The sequence below is a fragment of the Ictidomys tridecemlineatus genome, chromosome 13 (assembly GCF_052094955.1).
Source record: "Ictidomys tridecemlineatus isolate mIctTri1 chromosome 13, mIctTri1.hap1, whole genome shotgun sequence".
NCBI classification, from domain to species: domain Eukaryota; kingdom Metazoa; phylum Chordata; class Mammalia; order Rodentia; family Sciuridae; genus Ictidomys; species Ictidomys tridecemlineatus.
Window position 1 is genome coordinate 31,650,666 of NC_135489.1, and position 18,812 is coordinate 31,669,477.

The window sequence follows — 18,812 nt, forward strand, 5'->3', positions numbered from 1 at the left end:
GCCATCCCAGTCCTAATGATCTTCCACTTGAGTGATTTTTTACTTGCAAACTAAATATGCCACCTTGAAAGGAAAATCACCAGGTCAGTCATTCTTTTGCTATGAGTAAATAATAAGGAAATATGAAGTAAAAAGATTTATAAAACCTTCTAATCTGCACAATCACAGAAACTATAAAATATTTCTTCCTTTTTTTTCCCATCTCCAGTTGCTCTTTTTTGATTCTGGTTTTCAGGAAGAAGCACCTTGATTCTGACAAGTGACAGTTATTACAAAATCTGCAAATCACATGTAGAAAGACTTACATTGTTGTAACCCACTTCTTTCACACTTCAGATATTCTGATGCACTCAAAATGTATTAAAGAAAAGTTCAAGGCTGCAAAAATTAGGTGAACATGTGCTATTTTCTTGTCAAGGTATGTACAATTCAAGAATTATGAGTATGATCTCCACATTGGTTATTTTAGAACATGAAAAGGCCATTTAGGACTCCACAGTATTGAGGACTATCTGACTCACTTTGAACCTTAAGGCCTTTGAAAAATGTGGGTCTCCTTTATCAGAACTGTAGAATTGACAAGGAGGCAGAAGTCATATGCTTTATGATATCCAATTAGTCCACTGGTGTGATGTATATGAGCAGGAGTTTAGAGACAAAGTAATTTCGAGTCGAGTTTTAAAAGGAGAGACTCTTAAAAATGGAAAGGGATTTAGAGATTATCAAGAGCAACTCTTATATTTTGTAAGGGAGGAAACTGAAGCTCCCCAAATTTAAGTGACTCATATAATAATTTAAAGTAGAATAAGATTTTAGGTTTTTTTTTTTTTTTTTTTACCATATGACCTCCCCAACGCTAGCATGTGCTTCCAAGTTTGGTTCAAAACCCATTTATTATTCTTCCCGGAGCTCTTATCCTAGGCTAAATTCAAGTCTATAAAGAAGACTGTGTTCTTGCTCTCAATAAATTCAGAATCTAACTGAAGATACAAAGTGAACTTCCAATAGAGATAACATAAAACACTTGGTAGTTAGAGGTTTAAGGTAATTTTCTTTGTTCAGAACCCTTTACTATTCACCAAGAATATGTTATTATCTTTATAACTAAATCACCTGACTCCATTTTTTTTCACTGTCTCTAGAATTCTCTTTCTAATGTTTGTACCTGACCATGTTTTACCTATGCACTAGTGGTGGATGCTCTCTCTCTACCACTATGCAGCCCTGGCTCCCTGCATACCATGCTCTACTCAGCTTGCTATTGGTCAGCCCAACACTACCTCTGGGTTCTCTTATCTGAACCACCTCACACCACTCATTCTTCCTTGCCTGCCTCATACCATTTTATTCTTCCAATTTATCCACGTTAGATACAGAGTTGTTATCTTCAGAGGAATAACTTACTCAAGCTCAAATAAAGCTCTTTCAAGTGTTTTATTTTCTGTTTTTAAATCTATAAAACATTGCCTAATTTTATGTTCTCTAAAGTGTCCTTCACACACAAACCTTCCAGGATCCTGTGATGAACATTATGGAAGTTACAAGGGTTAGGCACATAGGATATTTGTATTCACAGATACAGTTGGGGGAGACTTCATGAAGACATATAATAAGGGGCTAGATCAGGAGGTGTGTCTTGTAATTATCTCAATTTTTACTCAAATGTGATTTTAGTGTGGTCTAGAAGTATTTCCCACACATTTTAGAAGACTAGAGTACAAGGACCAGCAATGTTACACCACACCATACACTTACATGAATGCCTGCTTCTGCCAATAGTTTCCCTATACAACATCTCTGTTGTGACACTTGGCAACATGCTCAGAGTGATTTTATTTTATTTGACATAAAATACCACAAAAACTACCATGTAAACAAGACACCAGATCAGAAATCCCTTTACTTGTCTAACAATTCCCATAGCCTCCTTTCTCTTAAGATTTTCAAAACTATAAGCTCTTCCTGGTCAATCTGTTTCTTTAGCTAACCTCAAAAATGGTTCTCTTTCCTTTCTTCCTGTTTGAAAATATGCATTTTCTTCAAATATTTTTTTTTCTTCAAAGTCCTTAACTTTTTGAAGGAATGCTTGATTCTGGGGATGCTGAAGAAAATCCTTTAGTTGAATTAATACTTCCACCTATGATCTAACCTTAGTGCCTGGCTAATTTAATCTAACTTGTGTAGCTCAGATATTTAAAAAATCTAGGAATGCCTACACTTCACCTTATGAATCAAATGCTATCCGTAATTCCACTGATTCTTGCAGTATACCGTAATCAGTTTATTTGACCTACCATATAAAAATCTACTTAGTTATACCTGAGTACATTTTATCAATTATTGATTTATGAATTCTGAAGGTATGCACTAGTCACAATTTATGCACTAGGTTTTATCATCTCTAATGGAGTGACAATCTATTCTGATGACACAGTTTCTACTATTTAAAATTCCACACCTTCCATCTGACTACCCCATTAACCATTATGTTTTCCAGGCTGTAGAGATTTTTAAAGTAATTAAATGTCTCCCAACAGTCCCAGGCCTTTGACAATGGATTCTTTCCCTCATTTCCAGTGGTGAACTTTGTGAAGCAGTTGTAAAGGCTGAAGTGAGAGCAGATGGCAGCCATCTTGACCAATGCAATCCATCCCAACCAGCCCCCTGGAGAAAGCAAGGTACACTAACAATCAGAGGGATGTCCAATGTTTTGTTTCCCTCTGACCCAATGTTTAAGTTAATAATCTTTCTTTTCTTTTTGTGATGCAATCTCTACCTTGGAAGTTCATGGATCTCTATGGTTCTAATTTTCATTGAAAAGTTTATGACTCTTAAACATGTGTAAATATCCTGCTGAGTTCCCAAAATTATCAGGTAAAAACCACACTTACTTTCTGCTCCTAACTGTTTAGCCTCACCATTCATCAGGTCTCAGAAATCAGACATTTAAGTCAGTTTTCCATTGCCGTGACACACTATCTTAAAAAAAAAATGAAAGGAGGAAAGGTTTGTTTTGTGTGTGTGTGTGTGTGTGTGTGTGTATGTGTGTGTGATTCATGTGTTAAAAAGTTTTAGCACATAGTTCCCTGACCTTGTTCTTTATGGAGATGGAATGCTTCAGAACATCATGGTGGGGACTGTACGGATAGGAAACTGCATTTGCTTACCTCATAGAGGCAGGGAAGCAAAGAGGGAGGAAGAGACTCATGTGCCAAAATCCCCTTCAAGTGCACCTAAAGACTTACTATCTTTCCACTAAACCTCACTTCTTAGGGTAGGTTCCAGATTCAAAGCAAAATACCTAGTGATCATATCTCTGGAATTTCTCTCCATCAAGTACAGATCTTTTTTTTTTCCTTCTGATTTTTATTGACAGCTTTAGTTTGTGGTGATAAAATAAAAGTACATTTGGAGCCAAATAATCTGGTAACACTTTGATAGTTTCACGTAAGTCTCTGGGCTCCTTATTTCCTTGTGTAAGAAATAGTTTTAACAAGAACATTTACCTTTTGGAATTATTTGGGGATTGAAGGATATTAACACGTTTCAAGTCATCAACTCTTCTCACCACAGTGAAGGTGATATTTCGCAACAAAGATGTAATCAGTCCTCCATGCCCTGTCCTTCTGCACACAACAATCTGTTGTGCACTTCTTAGTTACAATGTGGATCAACCCCAGCTGTATCTACATCCATTCCCATCCTGGCTTTGATACTCCACCCATCATCCCCAGAATATGCCCTGCTCCTTCACTCCCTCTGCAATTTCTTATGCTAGAGCTCATGTAACTCTTTAGCTTGTCAAGAGGGAGAGCATCCACTTTTCTAAATCATGCTGCAGTCCTCTCCTGAGTCAGAATTCATTTTCCTAGTATTTAAACATCCATAAAAAATTTAACACATATTCTGGTATATATGCCTATCCTCATAGGAACTGCTCTATGGTTGTGTGTGAATGCTTCAGCCTTCAGCCTCTATTATGAAGTCCTAACCCAGAATGGAAGAGATGATGTCTGAGCCATATAGATTCAGTCCTCTCAATGCATGGTGGCAGAGGGTGTTTTCTTTGCTATTCATGGAAGTGTATGTTGCAAAACTAACTTGAAACAGGATCACAATATATTTCATAGAACTTCCTCAGCATTGAAATACATTGAAATAATAAAACCATTCCTGAGAGGGTAGCAGGAGTGTCCACTAATAGATAATAGGTCATACTGCTAAACACCATATTGACAGTTTCCGACATGTTTGCTAATCTTTACTTTGGAGTTTAATTATATCATAGGACAGTATGATAAATTTATAAAGTGTTTTTGGACCTTAAAATCATCTTGGGAGACAGCTCAGGAGATTGAGGCAGGAGGATCATGAATTCAAATCTAGACTTAGCAACTTAGTGAGGCCCTAAACAACTCAAGGAGAAGGGCTGGTGATGTGGATCAGTGGTAAATTATCCCTGGGTTCAATCACTGGTACCAAAATAAATAAATAAATAAATCACCTTGCAAGTTAGGTATAGCAGTTTCCCTTCTCACTTAGCAGGTAGATAAAAATTAATTTCTAAGAGGTCAAGTATCTTGAATGAACTCAGTGAATTAGAATTTGGTAGAAATCAGAATGGAACCACATTCTTGGCTCACAGTCCAGGTGGGTACCAGACTCTTGGTGTTTCCTGCATCGAAATATACACTGAGGAAGAAAACAGAGATTTGGCCTAAAAGCTGTTGCTCCTTTGCTTCTCTTGTAAGTTGATTTTCATGGGCATGTGAAGAAAAACACTTAGGCTCTCTTGAGCTGTATTGCACTAAAACAATATAAAGAAAAGTAAAATAAACTATCGGTAACTCTAGTTTTAGTATCTGTAAAATTGTTTTGAACTTCCTTGGCAGCTTATATGAAGCATAAGGGATCTTTTCTTTCTAACAGATTATGTGTATCCTGCAAAACCCAACTTACGTTCTGTTGGATATGAAAATTCTTCTGACCACTGACTACTGAAGCCAACACTAATATTTCTTTCTTCTTAAATCATAATATTGTATCATATGAATAAAATAATTTTGTCTTGTTTCAGTCCCTAATAATGAAAAAATGACATTGTACTTTTGCTTAAAATTTAAAGTAATAAAACACTAAAACATGTAGACTTACAATATAAGAACCAATAGGTGTTGAATGATAAAGAGTCTGGTAATTTTTTTTTCTGTTTCTTGAGATGAAAATGTGTTAGAAATTCACCAAGTGATAGGAATATTTTTTTATTCAAGGTGGGGCTCTGGGGTCATACATGCATTTATGCTAACAAGGTGATTTATGGTGGGCCTCTATATAGTTACAGTATCAAGCTGCTTGTATACAAAAGACCTTCCATGATTAGATAGTGGGGGCTTGAAGCCATGAGGTATCAGCCCACCTTCTCAATGTCCAAGGAGGGAAGGGAAGTGCTGAAAATTGAGCTCAAGCACATGATCAAATGTTATTATAAAATCATTATTACAGATAAAGCACTTTATTTAGTTGTTTGAATCATTCTAATGAGTAATTCCACTGGAGGTGATAGTGGAAATTAACAAATTTGTAATCAATTGGTCAGAAGTGAGGTTACTCTGGAAACCCTGGAACTTGTAGGTAGTGTCTGACTGAAGAAAGATCAGACTGAATGAGCACTATGTTGTTACCTTGTGAAGTCTGTGCCAACACTGGGCATTTCATGTCAGAATCACATTGCTGTAATTCAGTAGGGTCTCAAATTTGGAAAAATCATAATAAGTTTTTTTTCCATGTACAGATGAAATAATTGAAGATAAGAAATTAAGGTAATTTGTCAATATGCAGCAAATATAGATGAGCAATTATTAATGTTAGGCTTTATTTCCATTACTGTCATCACTACATTGTGCTCTCAATCAATTATGTGTGTTACCTTTATAAAAGTTAATGGCATAAAAACACAATCTTCTTCTGTGTTTGCATCTACCAGAGCAACCAGTACATATTCAGATTGATAAAGTACATATTCAATATAAACCTTGATTGAGTTCATGAACTACTTAAATACTCTTCATATAGAAAACGTGTCATGATTAAATTCATTGGCGTTAAGAGAATACACATAAGTTCCAGAGAGACAAGAGGAAATGATGTAAGTCACTGATAAAGTTTAGGAGCAGACAATTCCCAATTTGTAGCCAAAATAGATTTTCTAGTAAGCTGAAAGACTTGAAAATATTTTGTGAGGTTGTACTATATTTGGTCTATTTCCTGAGAATGATGTGCCAGGAACAAAAATGTGGTGTTATCTACATTGAAAATCCATTCTCTCAATCCTTGAGCATATGTGACTCTCTCTGGGCAGTACATTGTGGGATTGATCCTCATATTCAGTTAGATGACACTGAAATGAGATCACCTACCCATTCTCCAAAGAGAATTGAACCATCTTCAGGTAGAATTGACACTGGTCCCAGTAGCCATTGAATTTGATTAGAACAGATCAGGAAGAAATTAGAGGGGTCATCATCCTATAAACAAGGACTGTGTCCTTGAGATGTCTGATCCTCTATCTCATCTATTCCTATGATGAACTGATAAGAATGTCATTTGAATTCAAACAACCATTTTGCCCTTGGAGACAGAAAGAGCGCCCCTGAGAAATGAGCTTCCAAAGAAAACCATCTCAAGCAATTTCTTTTTTTCTTTCCCCCCGTGTTTCTGTAGACTTCCTCAGATGCTATTTCCTTCCATTAATCTCAAACTCATACAAATTAGCAATATAATGATGTACAAGCTGAACAATAGAATAATTTCTTTTAGTTCAATCATGTGTTTTCCCTTTCATGCCCTAGTTGCCAAGGACCCATCATCTGCAATTCTGGCATTTCATTTTAATTCTATGAGCCAAAATCCATCATTTCTGAATTTTTTCAAGACAAGGAATCTGAAAGGTTTATTCTGATCATTAATCAGCCCCCTCCAATTAAGCACAATTATACCCTATCATCATTGCTATAATTATTGATTGATTAATCTTTCAACTATTAATTAAAAGTCTTAATTAAACTTTTTCTGGTGTTATTTAAGCTAAAATATAATTATTATGCAATTTCCCTGGTATATGCAACATGTCCTACTAGCCTTATGGTACAGTCATAGTCCACTAGTTAGGAATCACTCACTAGCAGAATATGAAAATTAGTGTAATAATCTCCTCCATACCACTTCGCACACACAACGTTCATGTGCATAGACACACACAGGTGCATTGGTTAAAAAAAAAAAAAGAGTCATCAATACAGAACAGGTAACTGTAAAAAGAATCCTGAGAACATAGATGGAGGAAGTGCACTTATTACAAAACTAGTGTCAGGACAGACACAGAACAGGAGAAAAATTAATTCACAAGATATTCAAGATTTCCAGTGCACCATCAGCCTTACCCATTTGTGTATACAAGAGAGAGAAAAGTTTTAGTCATATAAAATTGCCAGTGTGACATTGGATTTGCTGGATAGGCAGAATTCTTGGCAGAAATTAGGGAAAAGGACTAACATCTTTCAGCAAAAATTGATTTCCAAAGACTGAATTCTTCCTCACTTTTGATCTTCTCAACAACTTTAATGGCACTATTGTGTCAATTACATAGATGAGGAAATATAATCGAAGAAAAATTCAAGATTTGAAGCCATATATATCAAACTTATATATCCTAACATTATTGGTACTTCTGTGGTTTGTCTAAAAATCACTTGTTCAATAAAAGATGATGGGCTAAAATATTAGGAGTTCTATTGATAGCTTTTTGACCTAAGCCAAGTGACATAAACACTTGGAATCTAAGGCTTCTCATCAGTAAATTGGGGATAAAACAAACCCTGAAAGACATTTTTCTTGAGTGATGATAATATGTGGTACCTAATGTGCTTTAGATGGCTAGTATAAGGGACTCAAAAATCACTGGAAGATATAATTTTCTACATAATGTTTCTTTTCCCTAAAGTCACCAGATCTTGATTTAGTCATATTTCTGTTAGTGACCACTATTTGACCCTACAAAAGTTATCACCCATATGCTCCACCTTCCACCTCTGTCTTTTCAGTCTTATAGGATGTTCATAGTTGAAACAATCTTTGAAATTCCATCGACTAGCCCCACATGCTGTGATGAGGACAGAGAGGCCCAGAGAGGGTTAAGGCCTTGCCTGTGGTTGCACTGCTAATTACTGACAGAATCAGGTCTCCAGACTCCCAGTTCAGAGAGCTCTCTCCACCACTCCACATTGTCCCTCAAGCTAACATTTGCCCTACATTTTGTACGGGGTTGTCATGAGGATCAAATATGATTAAATATGGGAAAGCGTTTTAAAAAGTGCAAAATTATGCACAAGAGCAAAGTGTTTCTATTAATGGGCTTTCTACTTGGCTTCTTTGGGTAGAAATGGAGATGTTATTTAAAGTGGTTTTAAAGTTTTTGTTTTTTTTTTTTCTAATAGGAAATGTTCTGAAGTCCTGTTACATTTTGCAATGAACTGTCAGAATTTTAAGAGGAGTCAGTGGTATGCATTTCATTTATGTTATGTGAAATTCTATCATGAGTAGGATGCTTCAAAGGTCAACTGCTAATTTTGGAGGTGATCCCTGGAAACTCCATGAAGAGAATACAGAAGTAAGATGGAAAAGGGAAAGAAACCAGTGAATAGTGTGTTATTAAGCATATTATTATTTACTTTGGGCCACTTGAGTTTCATTATGCTAGCAAACATTGGAGGTTAGTTTAAACAGGTTACACTAGCTAAGCAGAATATTCATTTACAAATTTCCATCTGCCCTTAGATAAGGCTATCTCATGGTAGCACTAATACCCCTGCAACTCTGACTTCCCTTGTTCATATTACTGATTGGACATGTGTTGGTCCTGAGGCAAAGTTCTGAGTGTTTTTTTTCCCAATCCAATAGACTTGTCTGGAAAAGCATTGGATGCTGGGGATATGAGCCTTTAATACCAATCATCTCTAATATCATGCTCCCTTAGGAGAAAGCAAGATCTCTGCTCAGGAAGTGTTTGCAAACTCATACATACTTAATTTGTTCTTATATAGGTCAAATCAAATAGGGACTAAGATAATAGGGATATCCTCTAGGATAAAAACAGTGGGAATGTCTGAGGGTTACAGGAAAACCTGCTCTGTGCTGTTTCTTGTTCATCAGGTTCTGTGTGTTCCCTGAGTGAATACTGTGTCTCCCTAGACAAGTTGGTTACAGGGATTCAAACACAAGTTTGAACTCCCATTTTTTACCCCGTATACATATTGCAGATTCACATCGGTTCCATGTCCACTTTTTTACATACTGCCATACTAGTGTCTGTTGTATTCTGCTTCCTGGAGTTCATAATCTGCTTGAATCAAATGTATGAAATATGATATGTCAAGAGGTTTGTAATGTTTCGAACAACTAATAATAAAAAAACAAATACAAGTTTGAAAAGCAGGTACTATTACATTACCACTATAGACCTTTGGTTTTGTTAGCTCTAAGATACCCAATGGCCTCCTATTTTTCCTGGCTGTCATAAGTAGCTTCCCAGAACTTCCAACTAGGGTTAAGATCCTTCTGCTGTGCTTTGCCATTATTCGTCTTTCCTCTGAGTCTCAGTTCTTAAAAAAAACAGCAATCTGAGAAATGCACACGTGTAAATAGGTAATTTATCTAATAAGGTTATACAGTATTGCTCTCAAGGAGTTTGTATGATTCTATTTTAAATTCCTAGAAGTATAAAATATGGACCCAAAAAATTGTGTGCTGAATGGTGGACTTCAGGTACCATTCTCAAGGTCAGAACAAGCAAATCTTGTTCATACCTGAAACAATTTGAGAAACCACAGAAGAATGTGTCCCAAAGACCTTTTCCCAAGGTAGCTGATTAAAAATTCTGCAGAGATACCTGAGGGTCACATGACTTCCTTTACCTATTCACCCACTCTTTTTGAAAGAATTATTCCTTCAAGATTCAGTTAAGCATTTCTTGCTAAAGCTGACCTAACAATACCATTCCTCACTTGTATTAATTTTTTGCTAAATATTCACAGCAAACATCACAAACCATCATTTGGGGTTATTATGAGTAAGTTCTCTCACCCCATAAAGTGACTATGACTTGCTTAAAGGCAAAATTACATTTTGTTTATACTAAAATATTGTTAAGTCTTACAATTTTATAAACCAAAGCAGGAAGTAAACATCCAAATGTGCTATTTTATTTGTTGTTAATAACACATTTGTCAGGTGACTCTTATTAAGTAGATTTGGCTGAGAAGACAGGTTCAAGGAGAAAGGAAGAAAGGACTTCTTCAATCAATCTATATGCTCGTAAGGATACCCAGTGTACTTTGTGCCTATAATTTGAGGAACAGGGGATGCAACTTTATGTCTTCTTGCACATGCTGTGTCCTCTCCAGCACCGTGTGAATTCTTATAGTACTTAATGGCAAATGAAGTAAGAAGACACAGACTTAACCCATTGCCCTACTGCTTACCAGCTCTAGTCATTTCTAACCCTTTAGTTCATTGCCTGTAAAGTGAGCGGATGCTTGCTCTACCCTTCTCATAAAGTTTTATAGGCTCAAATAAAATAATGAATGTGGAAGCACTTTCCATAGTTAATCACTTACCACAGTTATTATGACCATGAACTTTGAAGTCTGAGATGGGTTAAATACCTGCCTATCACTGTCATTGACACAAACTTGAGGAAATTATTTAGCTTTCTTTGCCTTAACTTTTAATCTTCAAAATCAGACAAACAATACTTTTGATCGTCTTGATGATTAAATGAATTCATAATTGAAAAAGGACCTATGACACTACAATATTGATCAATGTTTGTTGTTTTTGTTATTGAGCTATCATTGTTATCAGTATTATTAACACACATTTCCAAAGAAATATAAGCCATGATTATGGAGTGTCTTCAGTGTGATTCATGACATGACTTCGGATTTTGACCTCACACCAGTGAATTTTCGTTTCCTCAACTGGCAAAAATGAAATTCATGTGCATCTCACAGGGTCCTTCTGAATGTTAAATGGTGTGAGGTATATAATCATACGGAGAAATATCTCATAAATCATCGGTATTTTTTAAAAATTGATCTCTTTGTCATGTTTTAGAGATAGGGGTTGATTTTATGGCCTTGAGAAAGAATTTCAGGGTATGATTATGTCTCTACTGAGTTTTAATATTTTAGGGTACAATTATTTCTCCATGAAGTTAATTTTTTTCCAAAATATTTTCTCCAGCAAGTAAACTCTGTGTGTGTGTGTGTATGTGTGTGTGTGTGTGTGTGTGTGTGTATGTGTGTGTGTGTGTGTTATTGTTTGGATATGAGGTGTCCCCCCAAATCTCCTATAATAATTCAGGAATGTAAGGAGGTGATAGTTGAAACTCTATCAGTCCACTCTAGTTTTAATGGACTAATTAGGTAGGTGGTAATTATAGGCAGGTGGTGAGTGGCTTGAGGACGTGGGTCACTGGGGGCATTCCCTAGAAGTCTTCATCTACCCTGTGGATCTTTTCCCTTCCTCTCTCTACTTCTCATTGCCATAAACAGAGATGTACCCTTCCTCCCTGATGTTCCACCACACTTTAGGCCCAGAACAATGGAGTGGGCCCAACATGGACTACACCTATGAAACCATAATAAACTCTGCCTTCTGTAAGATGTTATTGATCACAGTGATGTAAAACTGACTAACACAGTGTATAACCTAACAGATACCAAATACCCCAAAACACATTTTTTTTATTAGGTAGAAGAGTATTAAAGAAAATTATCCTGAAAGTATATCTCATTTTTCAAAATTAGACAGAAGGGGAAACATTTTTATAGTAGATGGGGTGGGTAAATATCAATGGTCAACCTATTTATTTTATGGCAGACAGAGTGTATGTCTCTTGATATACGATCTCTCACTGGGTAGGTACTATACTATTGTGGAAATGCTCCAAAGCTCATGACAGATTTTGGACAATATATGAAGTGCCAGTTAATGGATAAAAAATACAGTCTATTTTATAAACTCACTCATGTCAGACACTTAAGTTGTTCATAAGAGTGGCAGAGATCAATAATGGGCAGAAAATTCCAATCATCAAATAAACAGATAAAGCCTCCAATATCCAAGACTTAAGTGAATCTCTGCTGAGCAGCAAATTCTACAGAGGAGACTTGCCGCCTTTTCAGCCATTTGACTGAAGCAAGACTGCAAAATCAAGAAATGCCACGTTCCCTTTTACGATTAATTCTTTAGTTCAGAGAGGGCACATTGAGGAATAGTGATAGTGACGTAACTTCTAGGTTTTCTTAATAATACTACGACTTTTCGATGTCTCTCATTAATGGTGTGACTTGTTCGTGCAGGTATATTTTCCCTCTCATGTATCCAGAACCACCTGGAAATGAAGTGTTACACTCAAGTGGTTTCGTCAAATAAGTGGAGCTTTGCAGATGGCCTCACCAACCCCATATCCGCATCTGTACCCATGCTATCTGAGAAACTTTCTAAGCTGCTTTTTAACCTTCACTTCTTTTTAAAGCAAAGAAAATAGAAGAAAATCAACATTGTTCATTACTGTTCTGTGTGACAGCACAATCTCTTGTCTAGTGCTCTTGATAGCTGTGAGTTGCCACTTTTAGAATCACATTCTTTAATAATATCCCCTTTACTTTTGTCTACCTACTCCTCTGACAGACACATACTCTATTTGTTTTGTGGGTTAATTCTTTAGTTTAATACAAAGAGTAACGGGGAATATATATATATATATATGTATAAATAAATAAATATATATACATATATGTATATGCCTATATACATATAAATAAAAAAAATTAAAATAAAAGTCAAAAAGTAATGGATCTTAGGTCTGGGTTTGTGGCTCAGTGGTAGAGCGCTCACCTTTCATGTTCGAGGTCCTGAGTTCCATCCTCAACACCATATAAAAATAAATAAATAAATAAGTGGTATTGTGTCCAACAACAACTAAAAAATAAATACATTTTTAAAAAGTAATGGATCTCATGAACTTGGTGATAATTCCTTTGTGAACGTAGATTCTGAGAGCCTCACATTAAGGGCTGTTATCTAGAAAAATTTTACAAGCACCCCTCTTTGACATAAGTACTTTGCAGATTTGCACAGATCTTTATCCAGAGTACCTTAGACCCATACCTACAGGCTGACTCTATTACAGATAGTGGCCTTGTTGGTCTATATGAAGACAACTTATACAATGTGGTGGATCACAAACTGCAGTCTCATCAATTAAATCAGTGTACTGTTAGTTCTGTTTCTGTTTCAGCAACTAATTTCTTGTCTCATGCCTCATAGTTACTTCCGCTGTGTGTTCAATTTTAATTCTATTGCACTTTCCTTGTTTGGCCTAATTTTGGACATGAAATGCACTTTGAACCTCATGTCCTAGGTGGCATTAATATTTTCCTATAAACTGGGTCCAGTTTCTCTTTTCCACCATTGGACCTGTCTAGTTTCAACTATGTATCTATCTAAATATCTGTGTATATTCTTTCTCCCATCATTCTGTGTTGTTTCTTTCATCTCAGTGTTGCAATTTGACCCTGATTTGTATTGTGATGCTCTGAGGTTTACACCTAATTACCTGAGTTTTCTTTCATTGATTCTTGCTGACACCTTTTTTTTTTTTTTTTTATTTTCTGGACATCTATTCTGGAAGATCTATCTGGTCATTATTTTCTGGCCTAAGTCATTACTAACTAATCTCTAGAATACCACTTCTTTCTTCTTTCTTTTTTTGCTTTTATCAATTCAGTACTACATTCTTAATAGAAAACATATTAATAAATCTATATTTCTTTTTATTTGATATATTCAAATGCCACTGGTAAATATCTGCTCTGTGAACCCTGCATTCTATGAAATTAGAATTGTTTAAATTCTTAGAGCTCCTGTTTGTGTTCTTCCTTCCTGATTCCATGTCACTTGTTCCACAAGCAGGGGCAAGGACAGTTCCTCTCACCCCCCTAGTCTACTCCAGCCATGTCCAGAAGTACATGTTTGTAACTGTAGCTTTTGTTTCTTCACAGGATAACTTCCAATATAAAGAATAAGCTGTTGGAAAATTCATAAACAATTTAAAAGATACTAGGTAACCATTACACAGTTGCCTCAAGCTGACTTCCAGCTGTAGTAAAAGGGGGACTGTTTTGATTGTAATCTTTTCACAGGAAGAAAAGTATTTCACTGAGAAATAAGTACCTACATGGTTCAGATTTTCCTCTCCTTCAAAAGTTTTCAGATCGAAATTTAGGATCAAGTATTCTTGATAGCTCTAGGTTTACCCTCAGATAATGTCTATGGTCAGGCAATACCTCATCTCTTTTGGCTTCTTGTTTTCTAGGAGTTTAGTTTTGCATTCTTTTGTTGTTTGTTTTCTGTTCTTTCCCCTGGGGAAAATAAGCAATTGAAGATCCCTAGCAGTTTTTCCAGGGCATAATGTCACCACCCATGGTCCAAGAGAAGGAATCTTCCCTAGTCTCAACATACATAAACCCAAGATTTGCCTTTTTAGATTGTGACAGACCCTAGTGGCAGTTGGGCCAAATGGCTGTTTGATGTTCTAACACCAAGGAGAGGTAGAAGCTCATGAGGTAGAAAAAATATTTCTCAATGTTTTTTAAAAATGTGAATTCTGATCCCACTATAACTCAGCAGCCCTGACCACCAGTCCCCACCACTAACACAAACCTGTGTGCTTGCAAAGGAGCAAAATTTCCTAGCCTGCATACATTTATATGTTTCTTGATTTCAATAAATATTAAATTTGACTTATTTTTCTATGTACTACAAATACAAAGATAAACAAGTTAATTTATGTACCCAGATGATCTGTTTTTTTTTTTTTAATTTAGACAATTACTGGGATACAATAATTTAAAGAAAAAGGCAATAGGTTAATATGTTACCCAATGCAGCAATGTCTATATTTTTAAAAGGGAATTTCCATGAAAGAAAAAGGTTTATTTCGGGATTGGGCATATCTTATTTCTAGAGCGCTTGTTTAGCATGAACTATATTCTAGGTTTGAGCACAGCATCACACACACACACACACACACACACACAAAAAAAAATTCATCCAGGCACAGGGTTACAGGTCTATAATCCAGCTACCCAGGAGGCTGAGACAGAGGACCTCAAGTTCAAGGGCAGCCTGAAGAACTTAGCAAGATCCTGTCTCAAAATAAAATTTTAAAACACTGGGAAGGCAGTTCAGTGGTAGAGCACTTGTCTGATGTGCTTGTGACCCTGTGTTAAATCTCCTGTAGCACAACAAAGAAAGAAAAGGAAAAAGAAGAAAATGCTTATCTCGAAAGTGTACAAAGTCATGAAATTTCTAGAAAACAAAAACAATTAAAGTACAGTCCTTTACTTCATGAATCTCAAATTGCTTCACATTGACAGCCACATACAGATCCCATTTACATCTTTTGTAAGTGCTTTAGGCAGTTATTTTTTTCTTTTTTCTTTGACAAGGCTTTCAAGAATCTTACTTATAGAATTATCAAAGTTAATCAATGTAGCTACACTCAGAATCAGCCTCATTAAGTATTGTTCAAGCACTTCTTATGCAGTGAGTAAAGAGAGAAGCTATATACTGTCTACTCTCAAAAATAATGCTTTTGAGCATCTTTGTCTAATTACTATGCAGAGTTCCGCATAGCTATTACTTTACTTAAATTTATAATATCAATGAAGCAATCTTTCTCTTTTCACATTTTATAATTGATAAAAATGAATGTGGAAGAAATTAGCAATTGAACAATGGAGACATTATAATGTTGATATCGCTAAAGATATTAAGTGGAGATACCCAAGATTCGAACTTCTGTGCGCCTGACTCTGCAGATCATTAACTGTCACACAATATTTACCTCAATGTAATTAAAACCTGGTAGAGAGACAGGTCATATAAAAATGAAACATGTATCCAACAATAAAAAAGCAGAATATGACAAATGCAACATGGTTGATTTAGATAGATAATTACATGTTGTGAGCTTCATCAATCATGATTAAAACTTTTTGTTTTCTCTTGTCTTTCCACCAAATTGCCTAGAACATCATAGACTCCAAATAAATATTTGTTGACTTGCTCATTTAATTGGTTAATATTTTAAATTGTACATAAAAAACTTAAAACAGAGTTGCTTTTTTTCCTAGTAAATTTGAAGTCTGGGGAGAGGTGAGTTGCAGTATCCCTGGCTCTTAATTACAGGTAGACAAGACATTTCCATTATCTTCTAACATTCCTGAGAGACAACAAATAACTTATGGTGCTACTTTAAAAAAGTAGTGATTCAAAGATATTTTGAGTTTTCTCAAAGATAAAACTCATCTTTATAAAGGAGGCCATGTCAAAATGTTGAATATACTGCCATTGGTGGCAGCAGAGTATATCCAGGAAGGACATTCCATTTTGTTTCACATGTTGAAAAGAAGGGTCAGAAGTCTGATAACTTTACAGTCACAATCTACAGGTCTTTGGTGTTAATATTTAAAGCATGAATATAAAGTGTGGCAATAGCTCAGGTTTAAGAGCTGTAATAATGGGTGGAAACATTCTTTAATTAGAATTCTACTCTAAAACCAAAAGCTTCTCTTTCTCTCTCTCTTCTTGCCCTATTTTTCTGTCATACTCAAATCATATTCAAGATTTTCAAACCTAAACTGTCATTGAATTGACCTGCCAGTTTTGGGGAGTGACATGCATCATACAATTAAAAACAAACAGCCCTCTTTCCAAGAACATTAAAAGTATGGTTTGGGTGCAAAATATCTCCCAAAAGCTCAATGCTCTGAAGGTTCTGGTCCCCAGTGTAGCACCTTCCAGAGAAGAGATTTTCCAGAAAGTGACTGGATCTTCAGTGTTTTGAACTCATCAGTGAATAATCCACCAATGCCTGATGCACTATTGGGAGGTGGGGCCTATTTTCAGGAAGTAGGTTGCTAGGAGCATGCCCTAGAAGGGACTTCCTTTTCTCTGGCCCTTCTCCCTCCACGCTCTCTCTTTGTTTCCTTGCTGCCAAGGTTTGAACAGCTTTCCTCTGCCATGCCTTTCCTCCATGATGCTCTGCCTTACCTCACGTCCAGAGCAATGGAACCCGCTGAGCAAGAACTGAAACATGCTCCAACAGATATGGTTCCTTCTTTAAGTCATTATCATCAGGAATTTTGGTTATAGTGTTGAAACGCTGACCAACACATGTAGAATTCAAAAATAACTTATGTGAAATGGTTGAGAAAGATACTGTAGTTTCTAGACTATTAAATATTAAATACTGATGAATAACCAATGTTGAATGCTTTTTAAAAATATTTGAGGTCATTGTAGAGCAATAGGGGATGCTGAGGACTCACTGTTTCAAGCCCATGAAGACCAGAAGAATTAGTCATAAATGCTGAGCATTTGAGTCATTGTGTTGGCTAAGCAGGATTTTATGCAAAGGGTTCTTCCCTTCTTGATCCCTTTCACATCAAATACTTCAGTGGCTTGTTGCTCTGCCTCTATATGAAACTGACTGTCTTTTTACAGTTAAAGGGGGAAAAAAAAAAGCCTCGCCTTGCCCATCTTCAGTACATCAGCACACATGGAGGCTACATTTCCCTAAAGTTCACAGAGGGTTTATTTCCCCCAGCATCTCTACCTGCTACACAGGCCTCTCACAGCTCAGGAAGAGACACAGCCTGAAATGCACTGCCGGGCTTTGAACGCTCTCTGAATAGCTCTTGTCAGTCAGGAGCCTGCATTTCATGTTTCAGATTTTTCCCAGGGGGCTTTGATGTTAATCCATTTCACACTTCTAACACATCTGTTCTTCTTCAGGCTTTCTTATCTTTTCTGAGCATTCAAATATATATGTGGGGAAGAAAAAAAAAAACTTTGGCTGTCATTGTGCAGTTTCTGAAAGGAGACTTTAATGATGAAGCACATTCCTCCTCACCTCATTGATACTCGATTTTAAATGCATGAGATGCCATATGTGAGTCACAGTTTTTCTAACATTTTCTACACAACCCTTTTTTAAGGTCAGGTGTCCTGGATGCTGAAAGTAATTAAAGAAGCAGCTTAATTATTTGATGAAGATGTGCACATATATCTTGTGTTTTTGCCACGTGCCAAACTCAGTGCAAGGGTATTGAGGAAACGCCAAACGCAATGACATTGAAAAGCAATTCTACTACTAGTAGCATCATATTCCATTGGTCAACAATGACACATAGTAAAAATTAAAATAATCATGTTAGAACATAAAATATAGCTCAATGTGGCAATTCAGTTAATTGCATAATACAGCATATGAATATTTGGTAATAATCTGATCATTGATGATGATCAAACAGAGAGAAGTAATAAGGAGAATACAGTGAGCTGAGAAAACTTCAATGAGAGGGAATAGTGACTAAAAGATAGAGACAAGTACTTAAGCCAGAGCTTAAGATGTTTATGGAAGAAAGCTTTGTTCATAAATCACAATTTTTTTCTGGTATTGATGATTTTTTCTCTCTTAGCAGACTTACTGTGTTGCTAAGGGATTAGGTCTAGTTTTAGCCCTCAGCAGGCTTTCATTTGTAAAGAGTAATAAAAGAAAATAATAATAATAATTTGGAACTAATAATATGCATGCTGGTCTATATATTGCTAGGTGAAATATAAAAATTAATAGCAAGGCACTTGTTCTTTTTTATTATATCCTTTCAATCCTATTCTTTGTT